Below are 6,000 nucleotides of genomic sequence, written 5' to 3' on the forward strand. Positions count from 1 at the left end.
AGTTATTAAGTTTTCAGTCTCTTTAGCTTTTTACTTATTGTTAGCATGGAGTGGTGACTTCCAAGCTCTTCATGTGCAGAACTGGAAACTGGGAGTGTTCCCCAACATATTTTTACCTACCTAGCAGAGCAGCCTCAGTTCCAACCCTCTCTCCAACCACAGGATCTTGGACACGATAGCTCAACAAGCTTACAGCTTGCAGATCGTAAAGATGTGTGAATCACTAACTTGCATAACATTAATTTGTCCCATTTTAAGGTAAGGAGATTACCAAATGGCCTGCTGTTGCCAGTGGGGTAGGTATTTGCCTTTGAACATGCTAGTATGTCCCCTTCACTTTTCAAAGCCTTAGAATTCAGTACAGTGAGGGCACAGATAAATCACGTAGCATCTGGCACCAATTTCAATCATAAGTTAGTGACAAGAAATCAGGCCCCATGGCAAATCCAGCTTCCAGAAGTGGACATATCAGAGGTGCCGGTATGACGTTTGTATCCACTGCTCACTGTCTGCAGAGCCTGTGCCCACTGAGGGCAGCAGCCTTTCCTTCAGCTGTCTCTGTTTTGTGTCACTGTTTCCAACCGTGAGGACTCCAAGTTTGTTTTCAGCTCACCTAGATATTCTTTAAGCTATGCAATATACTTTGAATATGCTCTTTACAACTAAAATCCCCGATTGATACTCCAGATTTTTATTCCATATGTGTTTTTTTTTCTTAAATAACCTTCTGAGAAAGCAAGCAAGAAAGGAACAAATGGAGAACATGATATTTTTAAAACAAATTCGTCTATTTTCACGACTGGAGACTATTTGTATCCTTCTCACAAAAAATATTTTTTCACTTGTGAACAGAAGTACACAATTACTCTATACATTCATCATTCTGCAACTGCAATCACTGAGTTCTCCGAAAATGTATATGCTCATGTTATAAATTCTAAGTAATCACTGTTTTCCAGCATGTATTTTAGGTTTTAACATACATGCAACTCATGAAGTCAAGTCAATGCATGAATAGTTTTTAGAAATTCTGTCATGTTCATATTCATGTGCTTTGACTACCTGTTGTTGATATCTCATTTTTGACAACTTTAGCTTGAAAAACCCTTATCTAACAAAAACAATTAAAAAAAAACTAGTATTTCAAATGATATTGTCATCAATACTTATGACATTAAGATTTGTAGCAAAAACCTGATGAAAAACAAAGAAAACTGAGTTTCAAAATTACCTAAGAAGAAATCTCTCTAATTTCCCTTAACTTTCCTAGACTCAGTTACCATTCTATAGAGTTGCTTCTTTGGCACTTCACATATACTTGTGTGTCCTGCTGAATTCTGCAGTCATAAGGAGTTGTTTCTATATATTTTGTATTTCACATGTTAAACTAGGCATCTGTTGTACAGTCTCCTCCCTCCAGATACGACTGGAGTCACATGGTTATAGGTAATCCATTTTACAATATTCTTTTATTTTCCATGATTCCAGTCCTAACTTCACTCCACATTCAGAATAGCTCTCTTCATCTTTCAGTTTTGAAAAATAGCTTCCGGAAGAAAGTGACTTGAGGCAGTAAAAGGCCTACGAACTAAATGGGAGTTAAATTTGCACTGGACCTCTGATTTCCTGGATTCAGATTCTTTTTCATAGCCCAAGGAAATTCAACTAACCCAACCTTCAGAATCGAATTATATTCATTGTTTCAAATTAACACTCACTTTTCTCCTTTCATTCATTAAACATTTGTTAAAGTCCTCTAATCGAATGTCTTCACAAATCCAAAGTATTTCTGTTGGAAATGCTTTGTCTTCTACATAAATTTCAAGTTTACACAACTCAATGTTTTTCCAATATGCTTTCGTTAGCTTATTGTCTCTTTTTTAGTTCAGTACCACCAATGGGGGAGATACCAGTCTAGATCACATTTCTATCATATATCCCAGCTTCCCTGTTAAAGCTTATTAACCCTCTATTTGTAAAGAATTGAATTAGATAACACCTCTAACCAGAATGCAGATGTTTAGATGGTAGATTCAGCATATTACAGTAGGAAAGGCACGTAGAGGCCGAGTCAGTCATCTCATACAAGAAAAAAGGAAACACAAAAAAACCTAAAAATTTTATAAGAGACCTAGCCAAGAGTACAGTAACAATTATTGAGAGTGGAGTAGGACACAAGCTTCTAGGCATTTGCTCCAATATTCTCACTATATAAACTACTACTTCTGGAACTACGCTCACTAATGCCACTTCTGCTACACTTGCTGCTAATACTACATTATAGTTTAAAACTATGTTTTACATCTAAAGGAAATATTATATTTCCGGTTCTTCTAAATGTGCCAGGTCACCATTCTTTATTATTTTTTATCAGGTTACCCTTTGTAATAGTAAGGTATTTCATGGAGAAAAGCAGGCAATTAGGTTTAGAAGCCAGATGTCAGGAAAATATTTAATCTCACGTGAAAAGAATTCTGATTAAGAGGCTTAATAAATGTTAAAAGATCAATGCATTAATAGAGAAGATCAAAAAGACAGTTAATTCTTATTTTTTGATAGCTTAATTTAGATTTCCTAAAAAACTGCAACATGCTAAACAACTTCATAATTCCTATATGAATGATAGCTATTATTATTGGCATTCCAAATACTCGACTTTTACATTTTAAATCTTTTTTTTCCCCTTTTCCTATTATAGTACTATAGTCTGGCGATGTGGCTATCCCCTTTCCTAGTTACCAATATGGTGGACATTTCCAAAGTAAAAGAGAAAAAAAATCAAATGTTATTATGTGACAAGACATTGTGTTTCTATGGAAAATGCATGATTATTAGAAGTCAATGAACTGAATTTTGGACCCGATTCCACAAAGACTTTGATATTAGTCCTAAAAACCTTTGTGTATCAATGTGATAATTTATAAATTTTGAAAACTGTAACAGCTTTTCATAACTCACAGGAATGTCTCAGGGGTAAATTAAAGTGATAAAAGGCCACAACCACAATAGCTACTTATTAATCTCTTACTATCTGTGGCAGAGTTAAATGCTGTACTTTCAAAGAAAGGCAGGACATGCATCCCCACTGTCCAAAAGGTAAAATCAAATAAACAAGCCCAGATCTAACAAAATGGAAAACTATGTACTGATATGGGAAAAAAGAAGAGAAATTTGACTGAAGCCTAGGCTCTGCTACGAATAGTTGGCTAATTCCTGAAAATGTACTTTATATCAATGAACATTAGTGTCTCTATTGTAAAAACAAGCATATTTATTGAGATTACAGTTTGTCTTATGCCCCGATCAGATCTAAGATATTATGAATCAATGCTAAGTGCTATGTGAAAGGAATGAGAGGTCTTGAAAGACTTCATGTCTTTCGCAACCTCATTTCTGTGTGTTCCAAGCTAAAACAAGAAAACTAAGACACGTAACACAATATGGTTCTAGTGGGAGTTGAATTTCTTTGATTCTATTAAGATTATATATGATTTTTAACAATATATATCAAAAAGAGTTCCAAGTATAAGCAACCTTCATTATTTGTTCATTTCAGAATACAGTAAGTTTACATTAGTTGAAAACTAAGGAGCATTAAAAGGTAATTTTCAAGAGTAAATAGAAGTGCTAAAAATGGAAAATGAGTTTGTATGGCTTTGAGACAGAATAGAATACAGAAAGAGAAAGTGCTTTTAAATGGAGTAAAGTCTGAAAATTATGCAGCCTCCTTGTAAGTGTCTGCCACAAATAGAGACACTCTCAGTTGAAAATATTCATTTTAACATTACTGACCTTCGGATACTTAAGGATTTTTCAAATGACATTCAGAGCAGAAATGAGAGACTGGTATTCAACAATTTAATATATATTCAAATGAACATTATAATAGGAGGGAAATTTATGAAAGGGAATTTATAATAGCTCAAGAAATGTTGGTAGATTCTTAGGATAACTTCAATTGTGTGATTACGAAAAGACCCATAGGGTCTTCAGATGATTTCCAATTATATTCTTTTGCTTTAAAGAAATTTTCTGTGATGCCCAAGAACCTTTCTTAGGCTAACCTTTTTAGCGTTAGAGGATTCTGACTTACCCTGAACTGCTAATCTTTAATTTTCTACTAAGTATGGCTATATCACCTACATAGGACTGGGGTTCCTTCAACTTTTCTCTCCACCTAGGTCATGAAACAGTTCTTGCATTTGTTACTGTTTTTCCATTTTCTTGTGTATGTGTGTGAGTGTGTGTGTCCCCATGCTGCATATTATAATTAAAATTACCAGGATGCAGTATATTGAAATGAACACGTTCTTTTTTTTTTAATCCTATCCCATATCTCTCTTCTACGACCATGTAGCGGAAACATATTTTATAGGCCACTAAATACAAAACAGATTTGCTAAACTTTCAAACTACAAAGCCTTTTACAGAATTTAAAAGAAAAAAATGTGGATCCTGGAAAGTTAAGTTGCTTGCCTCTTGTTAAATAACTTGATCTAATTGACATTTATGGAATACCCTATCCAACAACAGCAGAATGCACATTCTTCTCAAGAACAATGAACCGTTGGCCAAAATATGCACACTCTGGGTCAAAACACAAACTTTAACATATTTAAAATGATAGATATCAACTAAATAAACTAGAGGTACATAATGGAAACAAAGCAGGATAATCCTTATATATTTAGAATTTAAGCAGGATACTTCTAAATAACATATACATCTAAAAAAAGACCCTCAAGAAAAACTAATGATGAATGAGGATAAAGTCTCTCTGTTCATGGACTGGAAGACTCGTTGTTATTAAGATGTCAATTCTTCCAAGTTTAACATATGGATTCAATTCAATCCCAATCTAAATCCCAGCGAGGAATTTTTAAAATATTGATAACGGATTCTAAAGTTTATATGGAAAGCTAAAAGATGAAGAATAGCTAACATGATACTGAAGAAGAAGAACAAAGTTGGAAGACTCACATTACCTGATTTCAAGAAGTATTAGAAGGATACTGCAATTAAGACAGTGTGATATTAGTGAAAGAATATCCGTGTGGATCAACAGAACTGGCAGGACAAACTCAAGATTCACTATAAAGCTACAGTAAAGAAGACAGTGTGGTATTGTGAAATAATAGACATACAGAACAATGGAACAGAAGAGAGAGCCCAAAAATAGACCCACAGAAATAGAGACAACTGAATTTTGACAAAGAAGCAGCAGAGGCAATTCCATGGAGAAAGAGTAATCTCTTCAACAAATAGTGTTAGAACAAATGGATGTCCATAACAGACACTGCCAAGAGAACAACAAGCCACAACTTGGAGAAAATATTTGCAAAACACATATCTGATGTTCCACCTCATTTATTATTAGGAAATACATATATTTAAAAAATTAGAAACCACTACTCACCGATTAGAATTGCCAAAATAACAACACTAATTAAACAACAACAATGGCTAAAATAACAAAACTTGACAAAACCACATGCTGATGAGAATTCAGACCAATGCAAACTCTCATTCCTTTCTGGTGAGAAGGTACAGCCACTCTGGAGGATAGCTTGGCAGTTTCTTACAAAGCTAAACATAATCTCACCGTGCAATCCAAAAATCACATTCCTAGGTATTTATTTATCCACCTGGTTTGAAAACTTGTGTCCATACAAAAACCTGCATGCAAGTATTTACAGCAGCTTTAGTCATAATTTCTTTAAAACTAGAAACAAGATGTCCTTTAATAGATAAATGGATAACCTAATTGTAGAAATCCATATAATGGAATATTATTTAGCAATAAAATATAAACGATCTCTCAATCCATGAAAGATCTGGAGGAACCTTAATGCATATTGCTAAGTTAAAAAAATCCAGTCTGAAAAGTCTACATACCATACTGTTCCAATTACGTGACATTCTGGAAAAGGCAAGTATATAGAGACAAAAGAGATCAGTGGCTGCCAGGAGCTGGGGTTGGGGTGAGTTGTGAGGTTGTAT

Source organism: Lagenorhynchus albirostris, chromosome 8 (genome assembly GCF_949774975.1).
Source record: "Lagenorhynchus albirostris chromosome 8, mLagAlb1.1, whole genome shotgun sequence".
Classification (NCBI taxonomy): Eukaryota; Metazoa; Chordata; class Mammalia; order Artiodactyla; family Delphinidae; genus Lagenorhynchus; species Lagenorhynchus albirostris.